Below are 18,830 nucleotides of genomic sequence, written 5' to 3'. Positions count from 1 at the left end.
ATCCTTGTGTTGCAATAGAACAATTTCTCAAATAGTCTTTGCCTTGCACTTTAATTTTTAAGCAAATTATGTTTGGGCCTTTTAATATACACTTAGAGTGCAAATATGCATTTTGCTAATTGACTTGTCTTCTGGTTGTGTTTATGCATCACAATTACTACAAATCTAAAAATATTTTTTTCTGTTTTCTTAGCCTTCAAATTATCTTTTCTTTGAACTTTTATGCAAAAATTCATTTGAATACCTATAGTACTTCAGAATTTGTGTGGGAATATCAGATGGTGCTTTAAATGTTTTCATTTCAAATAATTTTTAATGCCTGTTGGGAGAAAACTTGTTCAAGGTGTATGTTTTATTCAGAGCTGATCTAACTTTGATACTACAGATGCCAGCAGGTACTAAAATATTTCCACAGAGAAAGCGTATTTTTATCATTTGTACAAACAGCCATTTTAGCCCAAATTTTCTCATAGATCTCAAAAAAATTAATTTCTGTTCACAAAATTTTTGATTGGTACTAAATTTCTACATGCCTTTTACTACTTTTTCTTCACTAAGTCTATTTAGGCCATAATCTTAGAAATTTGTTTTCTTACCTATGAGTATTTTATGGCACTCTCAAACCTTCAATCATTTATGTAAGTACAATAGTAATAATGATTATGTAACAGAGATCATCTTAAAACTGCTTAGGCAAAGATCAACTGGCAAAATATTCAAACAAAATTCAACAAAGGAGTAAGCCTTGGGTTATGTCATTAATAACAAGTTTAGGGAATAACACAGCAATTTATTTGTTTGGTTTTAAGAGTTCACTAGTACTAATAACATGGGTATGTTTCTGTATAAATGGCCAGTTTAAGTACAATAGAATATCTATGTTAGAGTTCTTCATTCAAGTACTTCTTGCCTTGCATTTGCCATGTTTCTGTTTTCCTAGCAAGGAGTGGTGTAACAGTGTGCTGTCATTCACAAATCAAAGGAAGTGCTCTGTCCAGGCACATATTCTCTTTGGATTGCCTAAGTGCCTGCTGCAATCCAGCTTGGTCCCCAGTTTGGGTGCTACTATTGATGAATTTTGGTGGCTTTCTTGAGCAGTCCCTTCTTTCAAAAGATGTTGAATAGCAAGGTTCATCATGCCAGTTCTGCATGAGCCATTTTGTATTGTCACTAAAAGTGACAGGAGCAGTGCATGTGGAAGAATAAAGAGTTGAAATGACAGAAGATGGTAATGGTTTTTATGAGGATCTTCATTTATTATAAATCTTCAAGTGTGACATGAATTGAGTACAGCAAAAATGAGGAGCACATAGCCTTATTCTTATTTAGAATGTTTTTGTTATAGTCAAATCAGAGAGACTTATGTCATGACATTTCTCTTAAGAAAAAAAGAGATCAGGATAACACAAACAATTTCTATTGTTGAGTCAGGGTTTATAAAATTGCTCCAAGAAGCTGATATTATCTTCTCAGGATGCTTTGCAAGGTAGCAGATCTTTTATCTTTCATGCTTTTGCTGTCCCAGTATTCTGTATTTCCTGGACTATGTGTTTTCTATGACACCACTGGGACATATTTGGTTGTATTCTGATATCTAACATGTGCTTTCACTAAGTACTCAAGGGCAAAGTGCAGCACAACCAGATAATTAGATTAAAATCAACTGTGAACCAAAATTGTTAAATAAATATGTGGATAGATGATGTCCTTATTCAATTTCATATTTCTATGTGATGCTTGCGATTCTGGAGAAAAAAAAAAAACAGGCAAAGCAAAATGCAAAGGAACATATAGTTTCTAGTTGTTTGAATGTACAAAATCTTATAGACAAATTGATGTCATGGTTTAACCCCATTTGGTTTGACACAGCAACTCACTTACTCCAACCCAAAAGAATGGGAGAAGGAACTGCAAGAATAAAAGTGAGAAAACTCATGAGTTGAGATAAAGACAGTTTAAAAGGGAAAGCAAAAGACATACAGGCAAGCAGAGCCAAATAAGGCATTAATTCACTGCTTCCCTTCAGCAGGTCCAGGAAAGGAGGACTCCCATCTATGTTCCTTCACAGCTCCTTGTGCACATGAGACTGAAAAGTCCTTGATTCCGAGTAAGCACTGCTTAAACATCAAACATCGAAGCAAACAAAGCATCAGTGTATTATTTACACTGATTTGAATCTGAACCAAAGCACTGTACCAGCTACTAAGAAGAAAATTAACTTCATCCCAGATGAAAGCAGGACACCACTACATAATCCTTCAGTCAGTTAGGATTAGCTGTTCCAATGCACAAGAAGGTCCCACTTTCTGGAGCACCTCCAGCTTCCTTGCTGGTGGGATGGTGTGAGAAGTACAAAACACCTTGATGGTGTGTAAGCAGTGCCTAGTAATGGATAAAACATCAGTGTATTATCAATACTTTTTACATCACAAATCCCAAACATAGCCCCATATGACCAGCTATGAAGAAATTGAAGTCTATCCCAGCCAAATCTAGTGCAGGTGACAAAGAAATCTTTTCCTAACACTTTGAAAAAAAAAAAAAAAAAGAAATCAGTGAAATAATAGCGCTCAGTCAGCTTTGGAGAACCTATTAAAAATCCAGCAAGGCATTTTCAAACCAAATGTAATCATAGAATTATTTCTTGCTGATAACTAGGTGTAAAACTGGCTGCCTAAACAATAGAAATTGTTATTGATAATTTTCATATTCTCCCATTTTATAATTTAATCTACCTATCATAGATGATGAGAGCTCATGATATATAAACCAAATATTTCATTTTGAAATCTATTACCATATCTGTTCACCTTGTATTTCAAGTTTGGCAATCTGTAAAGAGATATAAAATTTACAAGACAAGCAGATGAAATTTAAACATTTGATTTCACATGAGAAAAAGAAACACTACAAAGGAAAAAAATCTACATTGAAATTTGACTATAATTATGGCATAATAATATTATTTATTCATATGGGTTTTAACAAGCAAATCACCTGTCAGAAATATGTTGGAAAATGTTGTACAACCTCAGTGTTGTTCTGATGTACTATCAGGTGAAATCTTTGAACACAGAATTCTTGATATTAAATGCCTTGATCACCATCAGCAGCGCTCCTCTCTCTCTGAGAAGCAATTAGAGATTCTGAGCTTCACTATCAATATCATAGCTATTGAAATAAGGTGTAGAATGAAAGTCACATCAGAACAGATTTTTAAAAGGTAGCTTCTTTGCAAGTTTGTTGGTTACACTTCAACCAAGAGGACAGGAAGTTCTGTTGTTTGGGCTTCTTTTAATCCATTTAAGAAGATATGCACTTCCTTGAGATACGCATGCACATCAAAGGAGAAGCCAGGATTTCAAAACTTACATTTTTTTTTTGCTTATTTTTAATGATGGCAAAAAAGATGCAGAGTGGCAATTTTTTACTTTGGTATAAACAGTGTAATACTACTTAAATACCAATTTACACATATATCTATCTTAGTATTGTGCTAATTTGTCTAGAAAAGAATAAAATATTAATTTCATGAATAATTACCTTCCTCCCCACTGCAGTGATGGAGATAAAATCTGTGTGGATACAAGTCTCCTAGAGGCTGGAATACACCATTAAATAGGTGCACAGGAGAAAGGAAGAAGGAAAAAGGGAGTGCAGCATAATTCAGAGCATTACTGAATCCGAAACTGGGCACGACTGAAGAACTCAGTTTGATTTCTGGTTTAAAATGGGAAATCTATATTAGTAATAAAAGTGAAAGTCAGCATTTCACAAACATGACAGAGGATTATGTAGTAGTTCTGTGACAAAAATTTCAAGTTGGGGTAAAAATGTTTTGAGTTTTATCTGTTAAAAGATTTCTTCAGTTAAAGGTCTAAACTCTGTTGAGACTGTTAAGCAATACTTAAGATTTTTAAGTAGAATACAAAGCAGTATTTATTTTTCTGTTTCTTTATAGTCCAAAGCACTCATTACAGATGTTACGCTAAAAAAACCCAGTATTTGTTAATATTCATGTTCGCATGATCTTGTGATATTTTATTTATTACTTTCCAAATTTCAGACATTTAGGTTCTATAGGCCTAGAGGTCTTTACAAGAATTAGAATTCGAATTATTTTTGTGTATCTCCTGTTCAGCGTATATTACATCGAGACTTTTAGTTTGTATGTGCAGTGTGGAGTACATTCAGTGTGTTTCCACTTATTCATTTTATTTATAATATTAAACATTTTTAATGAGTTTGTTTAATTTTCTATCTGAAATCATGGTTCTTGGAAATTGGATAAAATAGGAGTGAAGGTGCATATTAGTGTGGCTTTTGTTAATAATTAGCTCTATTAACCAAGTATGTTAATTTGATATAATCACTACAGTCATCTTCTAAAAGGCAATGAGGTGTTAGGCAAATGAGTACCTTTTTGAATTTTTTTTTCTCTTTCTGAGAAACAAATGTGCTCTGTATCTTTAAGTATTTTGGATTTGGATTCACAAATATGAAAGAGTAAAATATATTCACTCTGAAAGGTGGATCAATGGTGCCAATCAGCTGAATACAACTTCAGCAGATAAAGAATTGAGCATATCAGACATTTTTTTGAGAAGGAGTAGAGTCTTCTTCTCCTCCAGATTCTTTATGTCAACACATTCCTTTCAGATTGGAGGAAATATAGGTAGCAAAAATCTATCAGTACTTCTCCCAAAAATTGTGGAGTACAACAGAAAAAAGACTAAACCTAAAGTCCTCTGGAAACTGAAACACAGAACAACGTAGAAGTTAATTACTAAGGTCCATTTTATCATTTTGTGTAATTGTTAGATACGCATAATTCTACCACATGCTTTAGTATTCTGAGTTTAAATGTTTGAAATGCAATTGCCTACAATGAGATTGAAAATATTAATTCATCAAAGTAGGAGGTTTATTTTAATGTGCATAATGTAGTATGCTATATAAATGCATATCTTAAAAAGAAGGGGATTTATAAAATTTGTTTAAAAATTTAAAATGGAAAACTGTTTTCTATTTGCTGAAAATTCAGAATTGCACAGGAGATCTGACAGCTGAAACTCTCATTAAGATTAATTTATTATTTGTTTTAAGTAGATTTTGTTAAGTAGTCAATAGAATGCCACTTGGAATGCCAGTGAAATGACTGGGAATGAGTGCTGTTGGACCACTATTCCAACGAAATTGACTTGGAGATTGACGTCAAATGGAAAGATGACCTTTTCAAAAAGGTAAGTTTGAATTAATGGCATCATCTACTTTTCACTGGCATCTTCAGGACAACAACAACAACAACAACAACAACAGCAACAACAACAACAACACAGCCGAAAAGGAAATATCCAAGAAGTGGCAGTGTTTCTCAATGTTATATGGTAATGACACCTTCAGTAGCAGGTCCATTGTGTTTATGTTATTAAAATCTCTGACCTCAGTATCATGTTTGTCAGCTGTTCCTTCTGACAGAGCAGTCCAACATGATGATTAAATGTAGTATCTAATCTATGTCCCTTTAGAGTATCCACTCTGGTGTGTTTATTAGGACTGCCGGTCCATTATAAAAGATATGGATTGCCAGTTACCCTCCCAAACCTTGACACCCTCCTTTTCAAGAGTGGTGTGGTAGGCTTCAAAGGCATGCAGTATGGTGTTCTGTTCAATTCCCCATGTCACATATTCCTTCCTTAGTCTATTAAAGGGAAACATTAGTATAACATTTTCCATCTTGAGAAGTTCTGTATTTTTATTGGACCCAATTCAGCCCATCTGACATACCCATGACTAAGTGGGAAATCCTTTGACTTCTAGATCCTGTGCCAATATCCAAAACCTGCTTGCTGTCTTTCAATCAGAGTATCTCAGTCCATCAGACAACAGTGGAAAAAGTGCAGGTCCCTCTGGAAAGTCAGTTTTAACTCTAGATTAGTGGCAAAATCTGACAAGTTTAAGTATCCTGAGAATATTATTCTTCCATTACCATCCAGCAGAAGGTTAACTTCATCTGGCTTGCAGGTTCACCCAGATAGAGATTTCTTGCTCTTCTTCCAGTATTGCCTGAATGCCTCCAAACATGGATTAAACTAACAATGATCAAATCAGAAATTTGCTTCTCCTTTGTGAGTTTCTGTTGCTTGTATTTGTAATTAATAAATGCACCACTAGGCATTGGCAAATGGTTAATAGCTCCTAAAAGGTAATAATCTGATCTGTATGAATTGAATTATAGTCTTACAAGAAAGATAAATGTGCCATTCAATAGGTATTATATCAGTAAAGCTTTCATGATGAAAAGATCAACTCCAAGGTCTTCTGGAGCAGCTTGGTCTGGAAGGTTATTCTTCACTCAAAGTCACTGCAACCACCTGTTAGTCCAAGGCCAAGAGCGTCGGGTAGCTGTACTGTGAAGCATGCATACAAAACCTGAAGCATTCCCGGAAGCATTTTCTTCTCTAGCATTTTTAAGTTATTCTTTACACTCCCCAAACATTCTAGGAATTAGACTCTCCAAGGTGTTTTTGACATTGCCTCTAAGTATCATTTTGAACTTCATGTAGCCTGAGGTAGCTGTTCAGTTTGTACTTAACATGTAAGTATACTTCAGAAATTCCTGACTTAGAGTACTAATAAAAAAACCAGCTCTAATCTCCTACTCCAGCAGCAATGTTTCTGGAGCTTTAAAGCAGTGATCTCTTCTACACAGATAGTTCAGAACTTAGCTGATAATATAAGGAAAGAATTGACTTTGAAAATGCACCTTATCTTGGCCGTGACTAACTACTGGAACGCCAGTCATGACCTCAACTACTCTCTCAGTTTGAAGCCCTTCCTCCTTGTCCTATCACTACATGCTTGTAAAAAGATCCTCCCCAGCTCTCTTGTAGACCCCCTTCAGGTACTGGAAGGTTGCTACCTCTTCTTCAGGCTGAACAATCCCACTCCTCTCAGCATTTCCTCACAGGAGACGTGCTCTATCCCTATGATAACTTTGTGACCCTATGAGACAAGGGACAAAATCATCAGTCTTGTCCCTTCCACGTAGTCATTATTTAATTTGTCATGGTAGTTTGGCTTATTGATTCTAGAGAAGTTCAAAGCATTATTTCCATGTATGTAACACTCATCTGCAGGATCCTTAAAAGAAATTTCTGCCATTATGTAAGTGGTATTGTCATGGACATAGATTAAAAAAAAACTTCACAAAGGTAACATACTTGGACAAACATGAATTTACAACCAAAAACCAATGGCTAAAACTAACAAATGGAAGGGTAACTATGATTACACTCCATAGAAGTTACAAGTTCAGTGTTACCACTCAGATATTGTTCCTGCAAGGACAAGAACAATGACCCAAAGTGCATCTGCACTCCTACATATGTGGGAGGCCCCTCCCTCAAGGGTACCCAGAAGCTGGGTTCACTTCATTGGAAAGGTCAAAGGATCACTCACAGAGGCCCATTAGGTAAGCAGTCACTCACCTGGCAAAGGGATGAAGGCATTCAGTCCCTGAAAGTCTTTAGTGCATCCCAGCCCCAAGGGGAGGTTTCCAATCACAGAACTGCTGTTCCAAGGAAAACTGCCTATGGTTTCTGTCAGAGGCCCCATTTATAACCTGGTTGGTTTGGGGCTCATTATTGTACACAGTCATGGTCCAGAAATTTTCTGGGCCGAGGCCTCTCACTGGCAGGAGGTCCAACCTGCTGACCAAGGGGATTTGCACTTCCCTCCACTATGGGGGGCAGGAAGGGGGAGGAAGAGAGGTAACCGTGCACCTGCCACAACTGAGGCAACCAGGTATCAGACAAAGTGGGACAGGTTCCCTTGTCAGAGAGGGTAGAACAAATATTTAAATAATTTAAAAGAATAGGACTTTATTTTTGAACTAATATTTTTGTTGCCATTCTTTTTCTGTATGTCATATACATTTTCTATATGTCATATTCATATACATTTCCTGTATATCTATGGGAAAACCTTCAGTCAAATCATCTTTGCCCTCAGCCAGCAAGATCTTCTGTAATGGAACATTGCAAACATGACCAGTTATTCAGAGTAATATTCCAAAGTTCTTGCTGTATCTTGCTTTGTAGATTTTGATTTGGTTGGGAATCCCTTGTTTAAGTCAAACTGTTGATATCTAAATGTTTTGCTTTGTTTTTCTTGTTTGCTTGTTTGTTTTGTTTTAAATCTGCTTCTTATTTTGATACAGTGATTTTCTATCAATAAGTAGGAAATTATAAATTTAAAAATATTCAGAATCTTCCTTGAGAATAATCTATCAAGTGGATGGCCTAGGATGGACAGGAAACACCCACAAATAGCAAGGAATTCCATAAAATCATAATCAAAATTTACATCAGAGGAACTAACTAAAGAATCAAGCAAGGTTTAGACTTATATTCACAATCATTTTCTGACATCCTTAGGTTCCTATACTTGGAGACGGATTCTCAAGAAGAACAAATCAATCTCTTTCCCCTAAGGTAAGCTAAACTATGCATATTGTATTCATCATGTTTTTAAAATAACTTGATTAATAATCTTCCTGTAACTTAGTTTTGTGGTTATTAATATTTAATGGTACAGGTATATTTACTTACCTTGTGATTGACACTCCAAATTTTCACATTTGTCAGTATTTTTCCCCACATTTTTCTGCCCTGCATATCTTTTCTGTAATTGACACAGCACAGACACTGACTTTTTACAAAGAATCTTTAATGGAAGTGTACTAGGCATTGGTATTTAAACATGTGATGGTAAGTAAAGATGTCAAAAGCAAAAAAGTGTTCTTAGAAGGTAGCTGAAAACTCTATATCTTTCAAATTGTTTTCTTTTAATTTTCTTGAACATTTTGATGTCAATTTCATAGCTGTCACACTTCTAAGATGGCCAATCCTAAATTAATCTTACAAAATCCAAGCAGGAAAATGCTGACCTCATGCATCATGAGACCACATAAACTACAGGTGATGCCAGTAGCAATTTAGGTTGGCCTTCTCTATCCATAGTGATGGAGCTCCTTCACAGAAAAAGCCAGAGCTCATAAGAAAGGATAATTACCTTAAATAAAATTTCTACAAACCCATTTCACATGATAATTGGTTTGTGCTTTCAGAAGAAATTTGCAAAATAAACCATAGTATCATCTGTTGTAGTTTTGAATTACTGAATCCTTTTCTGTCCCACTATGATAACAACCTTCTTAAATATATCCAATGCTGTGTAGAAGAGCATACAACTCATTTTGATTGTGCTTCCTCACACTGTTCTTAATAAATATAAAAATGGGTGAGTCAGATCGAGTAGTTTCATGCCTGTGATTCTTGTTTAGTCTCTCAGTGACAGATAAATAATGAGTAAGAGACACTGAGACAACCTTAGCATCTTGACAACTAGTCTTTATTGCCTTTCACCTTAAACCTAAGGCTTTTTCTGTAGCTTTTAGGAAAAGAAGGGTAGGGACTAGGAGGGAGCACAGGCTGGTCCTATCCTTTAAAAGCAATGAGTACTAAGAATGAGGTGTGATGACTATGCAGCCCAATTTTCTAAGATTTTTAACAAAGGAAAAGCAAATTAACCCTGATTTTATAATTTATCCTGATGGCCTGTGAACTCAAAGTTGTTCAGCATAACTTGAATATGGGTAGGCTTTTTCCTTTTGCTAGGTGTGGAGTTCCCTTGTCCCTGTAACTTTTTAATCAAGAGACTTGTTAGAGTAAAGCAGTTGCATAACTTTATAAGATAATTTTCAGACAGCCTTACAGCAAAAAATTCCCAGTCCAAAAACTGACAGTTGAGAAGAACAGGAATTGAAAAGATGAATTTTATCTATGCTGTAAGAATTTTAATTTGCTGTTATGAATGTCTTATCAGACCTTATGCCAGTCTGAATGGCTTTTTTTGACAAACAGGTATTTTCTGCTGATATCACTCCATTACCTTTCCATGTGATGTGCACTAAGATGTCAAAAGTTTTCTTCTTGGGAGGCTGTCTAGATCTGTTTGAGACCTATTTGTTGATAGCAAGAAGCAATGGGGAGAGAAAAGAGGGAGAAGTTTTTTGACTACTTTCTGGCAATCTGCCTGCAGTACTTTGTGGTTCACATGCACTGGGACCATGAACACAGGTGAAGAAAAAAACTAAGTATTCTTAGTCATATTTCTCTTACTATTCATAGCAATAAAAATACAGGATGTTTATAAGCACTGTGCAGGTTAAAAGATTCACTAGGTGGTTCTCAGACTAGAGTAAATGCCTTGAATTTTATGAGCTTGCTTTGGATTTGTAGCAGAAATCTTGTGGGTTCTTTTGTTGTTTTTTTTCTCTCCCCCCCACGCGAGATCCATCATCCCATTGTTCTCCTATTCTGCATTCCTGGTACCATGTACCATTTTGCTAGGGTTTTAAGATTCATTGCCTGAAGAAACTAATTGCTAGGGATTATGCAATGCTGTATGGCTGTTTGAGAAACCCAGCAGTTTTACATGACTATAAAATTTGCCTTTTACAATATAATTAAAATAATAACGCCTTTGTCCCAATTACTTTATGGGTTGACTGATATGCACACATGCATGAATAAAATTGTTAGCACATATAAAAATGAAAGCTGATCTGCCAGCCTCGGTCATTCAGAAATTATATGTAACAAGTGCAAAATCACATACAGTCGAGTGATTTAGAAAGAGGCAATTGAACAGCAGACAGAATATACAGATCTTAGCCTTTCTTATGGATGTAGCAGGAAATTTTTAATCCACTCAGCTTTTTCCCCTGTGTGTAAGCATGTATAACATAACAGTGATTTTGTCTGTCACTGGTTGAAAATGGAAATTATGCTTTGGGGTGTAAGTTTATCAACACTATGTAGGGTCTTTGCTCTAAGGAGATGGGTTACTGGAAAAATGTATCTACAAACATGAATATATATGTGTGTATATATATGTATGTGTATATGTATTTATAAATATATATATATGTGTGTGTGTGTATAAAATACATATATATTTACAAATATGTATGTTTATATATCAATGGATCTTCCTTTCACAGCATTCCAGAGCTCTGACCACCTGTGCTACAATGGAAGAGTTAAGACCAACTGAATTTCAAGCCAACAAGAAGGCCCTCATTTCTGGGTGCTACAGCTGCCTCTGAAGCAGAATCTACATTACTGACAGGTTTGCCCTTCCATTTGGCATCAACAAAATCTTCTTCTGGAACAGGAGTACACACACATACCAGCAGGTAGGGGATGCTGATGGTAACCCTCTATATTCATAGGATTGTGATGAAAAGGGTCAATGTTCTGTCACCTTTACAAAACACCAGCTGCTCCAATAACCACTGCTTTTCATGACTGCTCCTTTTTTAATCTTCCAGCCCCTGTCATCATCTTTGAGGTTCTTAAATAGGTTCATTCTTCCTACTGTTCACTTTTAAGAGGCTTTTGGGGATGTTTGATTGTTTTCTTGGGTTTATTTTTCATTTTCTTCCTCTCTGCCACATTTTCCAATATCCTTTTAGGGAAGGAAGTATCTTGTGCTATAATTATCTGTGTTATCTCTTTTAGAATCAATGTGTATTCTCAGAAACTGCTTATATATTGTTTATTGAAACCTTCACCCTCAAGGTTGCTAAAGTATATGCATTACATTGAGAAATTCCAAATTCCTTTACCTTGGAGATATCTTACTTCATGCTAGTGTAATGTTTTTTTTAGCAAATTTGGTACTTGTAATCTTGAGGTACAACTTTCATGAAATTTCATCTTCAGTTTTAACTGGAGAAAATCCAAAGTCTCACAAAGTAGTTTGAGCTCCTTAAAGGACACCTTGTTACTAAATTAATTGACTGTGTTACAACTGAGGAAGTTCAAAATTGTAGGTTTTTTTTGTCTTAGACATTTTACTCCAAGCTTTCAAAATCTGATGCTTTGCATTAATTTGAAACAATTGTACATGGAAATGTCCTCTGAATGCATATCAGCAGTATGCCAGTGCAAATTATTCTGTCTTAAGGAGGGGGAGCAGAAAGAGTGTTTGTTTTTACCACAGATGAAATGGACCAAAGAACAAAGACCACACAGTGTGAGCTCAGAGCAATGTAGAAGAGAATCAATGTGGTTGTCTTTTATACTATGATCATCATAGCAAAAATGACTTTGGACGGATTACTGAATACTGTTGAGCTTTATGGAGCAAATCGAGAATTTTAAAAGCTATAATAGATGAATGAGATTTATCTGGTTTTAAATTTCACCAACAATTATTAGAGTAGAAGAAAACAAATTCAATCTGTTATAGGATGGAATAATTTTGTTCATAATCTCCATGATTTAAAAAGAAGTCATCAAAAAGTCGAGGGAGATAAGACAGGTATTGGTAGTCTTTGTGTCCTCCTTATTTTAGTAAATAAACATTTGTGGCATCTGGATAACATCAGGTAGATCTGGAGTGGTTTGTTATGACTTACATTGGTGTAGCTGTGAGCGGGAGACTGTCATCAGAATATTTGCTCATCTTGATATTTAGGCCAATGAGCTTCAAAGAGAAAAAGGTTCATTAATTTTCTAGTTCTAAGCAGTGTAAGTTTGAGCCTCTCCTTTCCTGTCAGAATGAAGGAGTCCTCTACTCTTTTTATTTTTTCTTCTTACGGGAAAATTCTATTTCTATTCCTCCCAGTTTCTCTGATTAGCACAGAAGTAAAAATAAGCTTCATCCTTGTCTTTCAGAGACACACAGATATGTCATAAAGAAGCAAGGTACCCAAGAAAGAAACTGAAAGTATCCATTTGCATACACTATGTAGGTCATAGCAAATCTCAATGACTTTTATTGTATAAAATTGCACAGATATTAAAGTAGGAAGAGAAAGAATTTTTCAAGCCTTTTCCCAGGTGAATGTGTGCACAGTATATAGTTCACTAGCTATCCAGGCAAGGAAGATCAGCTTATCTTGACACCTGCTGGAAGCTTTGATGGTACTTCAAAAATTATATTTACAACATGATTAGCTACATGTGACTTTTTGAACTTGGAAGCGTGGATGTGTGTGAATTATTACCATTCTGCTACTATATTAAGTAGATTGGATTTTGGACTGGATTGGATTGCATTTTATATGGAACCAAGTAGTATACATTTACGTCAGCATACATCAATAAAAATGTGTGTAACAAAGATAGCCTCAAGTCTACAGCTTTGCACCTCATTTAAAAGCTAAAGTCAGGTATTGTTAGACTTTGTTGACATCTAGTGGCCACTGAAGCACTAGCAAGCTGTTTAGTTTTATACATACAAAAAGTTTACAAGTAGAGCAAAAATGTTACTCTGTAATTTTTAGTTCTTTTTTTCCCCACTCCATAATAGACTTGAAAGTACTTATGTTTTTTTACAGTCCTTGTGATTGCTTGAGACTTTCTATTACAGTGTGAATAGTTCTATTCCTCAGACTTGTTACCCTTTGAGAACTGAAAGATGAATATTAATCAAAGCCTCTCTCAAACTGAATGCCCAGTAGTATTTCATCCTTCACTGTGTTTAGCTTTAGTCAAATTTTTCACTGATTTTTCACTTCTGAGAACATGGTGTTAAAGCTCCGTTTTAATTTTACCCCATTTCATTTTAATCATTCAACAAAAATGATTACCTAGAATTTTCATTAGATTACCTGTAAAGCCCTTAGTAGGTGGCTGAAAGGATGTTCAGAGAAACTACAATTTATTAGATGGCAGTCAGAGATGTTGATGTGGTTTCTGTCTGTACCTCTGAAACCACACCTAACATTTTTAATGTTGGGCATGATGTAACTTTTCTCAAAAAATAACTGCAATTGAAAATCCATATTGCCTCTTTTTTACTTTGTTTTTGTGGTTTTAGCTACAGAAAGAACAGTTGGCTTCCTATTTCTCCTATCTACAACTTACACTGTTAAGCGTTTAATGATTTCTAACCTTCAACAATTTTAAGCAGCTGTGATCTTAAAAACTACCCCAAATTATCATTTCAATATCAATATTTACTGTAGTGTTATAAGACATTTATGTCAAGAGCCCCTTTCAAAAATTCAGTTTTCTGTATCATGTGGACTCTCCATTCACTCTTTCATGCTTTCCTTTTAAATTAACTTCATAAGAATAAAGGTTATGCTTCTGCATTATTCAATGAGATTGTAACAGCCATGGTAGAAAAGAAGAAAATTGTAAGTTGTTTCTTCTTTTCCGACTGTCTTTGAAAAGCTGGGCAAAAACCCCAGTCTGGTTTACGTCTTGTTGTCCTGCCTCCATTAAAGTGAGAATTTATTTTATAATTATTTTTTTTTTTTTTTTTTAGTTAAGTCTACAGGGAAAATTCAGCTTCTATAAGAAACAGCATGTAGTAACCATGCGTGACTTATATGTTCTTTTTACTTGAGTAAACAATTTGATAATTCTGGCACTTCATAAATTCATATAGAACTTATTGAGTGGTGAAGGGCTACCCTCTTTACAGAAATAGAAGCTGAGAAACTTCTGTTTATGTACCTCAAGCTTTTTTGGTTGTGTAAGTTGCATTTATTTTAGCTCTTATGCTTAACTGGTATTATACAGTTCCTGCTTGGCTCATATTTAAATATTAGTCAAGCAGATAAGTAATACTTGTTTAGTACTGGAAAAGGAGTGATAACACCACCGTATAGAATATTTTGGGCCAGAAGAGGTACTATATAGTTTTAAAAGAAACATTGCTTAAGCAATTAATTGTTAAAGGTTTCATGGTTTTTGTTAGGATAAGTTAAGCTGTGATTTCTAGAGGGCTGTTTAAGAGAGTCAGTGCTTCTGTTAAGAGTTGAATGACAAAACTACAGAGATAATAAGAGAGTTGCTAGTCTCAGGAATGGTATTGCTTATCTACAAGCAATGTAAGGAATATTTGTTATTGTTATATTTGCTGGAAATAATGGTGGTGATGGGCAGGTTCAAAAGGACAAGCCAAGTTAGTACAATAAAGTGCTCAAAGGTCTGTGCAAGCTGCTACTGGAAATTCACCAGGGTATAGAACCTTTGAACTCAGATTTTTAATACACACTGCAAACTCCAGTTCTTTTTGTGCTTGGTTTCTAGCTGTCTTCACATGTTGTCTTCATGCTGTCTTATGATACAACTGAAATATGGAGAACAGCAGTACTTAATGTGTATTTGTACTGAGGATACCAGCCCTCACTACACAAACAAACAAACAAACAACAACAAAATGTTTTGTTATGATTTGTTATGTATAACAATATGTTATGTTATGTTATGGCTCATAGACAATACTGCATGCTCCAAATCATCCAGAATGGAATCCCTTCCCACGTGTGTCACAGGCTTGAAGAAAGATGAAAGTGGTCCCATTCTCTGGATTAATATAAGCAATTTGCATATAATGGGCAAGTTAGGATTTTTTTTTTAAAGCATTTTAATAACTTCTGCTTTGGTAGGTAACAATAAATCATTTAATGAGAGAACTCCACTAGTTTAAAAGTTTAGAGGTTAGTTCTTAGCTTGAAACTATCAAGATTTAATATATAATTTCTTAAGACTGCTTCTTGCCTGAATAACAATTTGAAAAATCACATCTTTGGAGGCAATTTAGTAAACCACAGGAATAAAGACTCATGTGCTTGTTTTTTGTTTTTGTTTCTGTTTATTTTCCCCCTATCCTTTTGGAGCATTTTTTGGTCAGGGTTTTCTGAATCCTTAGATGTCTTTTGCAGCCTATCATCTCTGAACTGGAAGGGAAATACTTGAGTCTACTTACATTGTTGTCTGTCATTAGGAAAAAAACCAAAACTCCTCTATTGTTTTCTAATTCAGATAATTTTGTGCCTTGGATGTGCACCCGTAGGCAGCTAGGGCTGTTCCCACAGGACAATGAAAGTGATCTAGAGTGTTGTCTTAATTTGTATTACGTTACAAGGTGTTTTTTAGTAAGTCAATGGACAGAATCCCCTCACCTCATCAAGTAACCATTCTGCCAGCCATTACCTTTTTATACTCTAAGGACCTCTCTCAAGCATTCTCTGTAACAGAGTGGGCTGCGTGTTCTGAATCCAAAGTATTTCAAAATTCTTCAAGCTCAGTGTAAACTTCTTTTTGTTACTATTTTGGGTGCTGGGCTTGATTTCTCTGTGACCCTCCAGTATTAATGTGTTTCATGTGTGGATCACAAGTGGCTTTCTGCTTCTTACCTGTAATCATGCTGTTAGAGCTGGCAGAAACTTTCTGCTGTGCTGTCCTGGAAATTCAGATATGGCTTCTGTCAGATGGTCTTCCTCATAACCATCCTCAGTACTTTCAAATTCTTGCTCATTTTTTTTTTCTAATATATTGCCAGTTTAATTAGGATCAGTAAGCTGAACTTAATACATTTGAAATTTGTTAACAGCATATCCTTTACCGTAAAATCACATTTCTTGGTTACTGGGTTTTGATGGTAAAATCTGATCTGTTATTTTTCTCACTCTTAGTTTTCTGGCTTTTCAGGCCAACTCTGTTTACCTTATTTTGTCTTAGCAGACGCTGGGCATATTTAGGATAAAAATTGTATTTTGATGAGTGTTCTGATGCTGTTTGATGTTGCCATAAACTGAATGAAATTTCAGCATAAAATTAACTTATCTTTATATTTTTAGTTATTGCAGTTATCTATAGCATTCATCCATGACTCTTCTAAAGCTTCATAAACAAAATAATATGATTTTATACAAGCTAAAATCATAAAGTTTATCTAGTGTTGCTCTGAATCCCAGTGTTCTAGAGATTTTGGAGCAAAGAAGCAGATGGCATCTAACATAAATGCTTCACACCTCTGTTAAGAAATAAAGTAGGAGGATCCATAATCTCTGAAACTTCACACAGGGTCTTAATGTGTGAAGAAAAAAATATAAAGGGGCACATATAAGGAAATTGTGCAGTTGAGGTCATGAGTCTGAAATGACAGTAAAGTATTTCATTAAATGAGCTGTTTTGCTGTAACTCTGATAGTATTTAAATAAACACTTGATCACTAACTCCTTCAGAGAATGCAGTGCATGAAGGAATACATTAAACTGTCAGCCAGTAGGTACAGTGAAGATCTGTGTAGTCTAACTATGCCTGAACTTGTACTGAACTATTCAACAAGCCAAATAATTTGTAAAAAAGATGCATTTCATTTTGGAAGGCGAGGCATAAGAGCATTCTTCTTGAGAATTAATGGAACTTTCAGTGTGGGAAAGTACAGTAATTTTATTTATCGTATGTTAAATATAATAATAAAGTTATATAAGTAATGTAATTGTTTTTTTTTTTTAATATTCTCCCCAGCAGTGGAAAGAAAGGAGCAATAAGCAGGCTGAGGCAAGAAATCTATAAGGCAAAATAGGATAAAGCTATCCTCAAAAAAATGTTTTCCAGTCTTATCTGTGGCAGTGACCCTTCATTTCAAATACCTGGGGGCTGGTAGGGTGTGGTGTGAAATTTTAACTTAAGAGTAATTTCAATGGAGTTTATCGGTCGTTCAGAGATTTGAACTTTTCAGTATTAGGTTATTTTAAGGTCTAATTCCCCTTTATTCTTAGTAGTGAAGGCAAAACCATACAGAGGTATAGTTCTGCTTTATTTCTTTATTTCTTACGGCTGAAGACTTTTTTTTAATATGCTTCATACTCTAACCAGAAGACAGCGATTATGCTTCCATTATGGGCAAACTTCTGCATCTATCAGACTTCATGCAGTTTCATGTTAGGTACCGACTTAGTTTTCTTTGAACTTTGAACTTCTGTTACCTTTTAGTCAGTGTTTGTTCAGTTTTACTTAGTGTTTCACTCTTCTGTTCTGGCACCACCATCATCTTTGTGCTCATCAGCTAGTAACTAGCTTGTACTTAACTTACTAAGACTGCCAGCTGAGACATCAGATTGTGCTGTAAAAGAAATATTATCCACCCTGGGACCAGTAAAGCCACTTGGAAAACTGGTAGGCTAATCAGCATCAGACAAAGTAGGCTTATCCTTGTATACAATGGTAGTTTTTTAAAACCTCTCGGGGCTTGGGGGATGTTTCTATGTTTTCTGTGCTTTTGGGGCTGGGGGGGTGGGGTTTGTGGAATTTTTTTGGAGGGGGAAGGGGATGTAACTTTAGGAACATAAAGATAATTCTTTTAATGATATAAGGAGACTGCACTTCCTAATGATATCTCTAGATGGTTGACAGCAGATGAGGAAGAAGCATAAGAACTGCTACATAGGAAAAAGGTGCATCAGTACTTCTTAGTCTTTCCTATTACAAGAATGTATACATATCTGCTGAATGGAAGTACAGATATCTTGCATAAAATTATATCCTACATATTTCAGCATTATATTGTTTTTTGGATTTAGGCAGGATTTTCATAAATACTGATCAATTACTTCAATAATATTGCATTATCTGTGATTATATCACTACCACAAAAAGTATAGATCCTTTATTTCTCTTAAATAAAACCACTCTGGCATTTCTGTACCCAGATACCTTGGTCTTGTTCAACACTGAAAGACATTTTTACCTTCAATTTAAGGGCTAGCTTGATCTTCTGCAAATAAAACCCTGACTTTCATGGTTTAATAACAGCCTTCAGTGTAGCCAAACCCCAAGCAGCCGCTCGCTCACTTGCTCACTCCACCCCCAGTAGAACTGGGAGAGAATCAGAAGGGTGAAAGCTAGACCACTCCTGATTGGAGGCAAAAACAGTTTAAGAGGGAAAGAAAAAGTCTTACACACAAGCAAATCAAAACGAGTTAATTCACTTTATCCGACGGGCAGGCAGAT

Source organism: Cinclus cinclus, chromosome 1 (assembly GCF_963662255.1).
Source record: "Cinclus cinclus chromosome 1, bCinCin1.1, whole genome shotgun sequence".
Taxonomy (NCBI): Eukaryota; Metazoa; Chordata; class Aves; order Passeriformes; family Cinclidae; genus Cinclus; species Cinclus cinclus.
Note: the sequence above shows the minus strand (reverse complement) of the source record.